Raw genomic sequence first — 1,653 nt, 5'->3', positions numbered from 1 at the left:
CACGGCCCTCGGCGACCAAATGACCAAAACACATGCCGCGCAGTGGCAGTACTCGAATAGACTAGAACTAGGCATTCGGAAAATAACGATGGTCAATTGCTCTTCAAGAGAAGACTGGGTGAAATGGAGCAGTTTGGGTGAAGGGTCAAGAGACCAACTCGCACACGCAACCTGCTGCCATTTTCCTCAGTTGGTCAACAGCTGAGTGAAATATTTAAATAAATGGGTTGTTGTGGGTAGGATGGGACTAACAAAAATAGTATGAAAATACTCGGAAAATACATGCATGTGTGTGTGTATACTTTCATTGTTAATTCATTTTTATGTAAAGCAATGTATGTATGTATATACTTTACTTTACTCTGCATAGTTAAAGGTTATGTGGTAAAAAAGAGTGAAGTTGTATGTACATTTGCGAGATGACTACAATTAATTCTATACGTTTGTTAAAATAATAATTTGCAGGCACATTTTGCATATATAATCTAAAATATTGAATAAGCACTGTAAGGTCTCGTTTAATGCAAATAATTTTTATGCGATTTTGAAGTTGTGCGGCTTGTATCCCAAAAACACTGAAAGCTCATACCATTCATCCATTTTCTACCTTTATTGCCTTTACCGCAAAGATCTATTGCAGAGACAGTATCTTGTGATTATGAAGGTGATTTGGAACCACTTCGCAAACAGTGCAAACCATTATCAGATAGTGATAATGATTAAAAAATTTAAAACTATATTACTTTTCAATAAAACAAAATAAATTAAGTTTGAGTACCAGTTTATTTCAAGCTGTCATATGAATTTCTTTCAGACATTCGAAATAATTTATTAAGCAGCCTATTTCGTTCAATTTCTGCAAACTTTTTTAAGTGGTTTTAAGTTAATTTTAACTCGATGTTTTAGCTTTATGCGATTTTAGAAAATTACGGAACGAATCCCTACTTTTTCAAGGCAAGTAAAGTCATTTTTAATGCGAATGAAACAAGACCTTACAGTATATGGTGTATATATTTTAATATTAATTTCAAAATAACATTTATCTCAATATAAATTTTTATTCGAAATTAACGAAATAATCTATTTTCACTTTCAAAATAATAAATTAGTAAGTAATATTATTCTTGGTCAAAAATTTGACAAAAAACAATTCTCGTCGTAAGTAGTAGGTTTTATCCAATTTCAATTGAACTGTACAAAGTAACTGTATAATCATAATGTACTTGATGAACCCATCATGTAATATTAATCTCCAAGGCTGTCATTTGTTTAAATTTTTGGGAATAAGTAATTTTCCTAGATTTTAAATATGGAAAACTGTTTTACATACTATTATATATATATGTATATAAATAATAAATGTATAAAGTTTTTGGGTGTTTGGCCGAGCTCCTCCTCCTATTTTTGGTGTGCGTCTTGATGTTGTTCCACAAATAGAGGGACCTACAGTTTCAAGCCGACTCCGAACGGCAATATTTTTAAGAGGAGCTTTTTTCATGGCAGAAATACACTCGGAGGTTTGCCATTACCTACCGAGGGGTGAAAACATAAAAATGTTTTTTTTAATTTTGGTGTTTCACCGAGATTCGAACTTATGTTCTCCCTGTGAATTCCGAATGGCAGTCACGCACAAACCCATTTGTCTACGGCGGC

The sequence above is a fragment of the Anastrepha ludens genome, chromosome 4 (genome assembly GCF_028408465.1).
Source record: "Anastrepha ludens isolate Willacy chromosome 4, idAnaLude1.1, whole genome shotgun sequence".
Classification (NCBI taxonomy): Eukaryota; Metazoa; Arthropoda; class Insecta; order Diptera; family Tephritidae; genus Anastrepha; species Anastrepha ludens.
The sequence above is the reverse complement of the archived record's forward strand: the minus strand, read 5'-3'. Positions refer to the sequence as shown.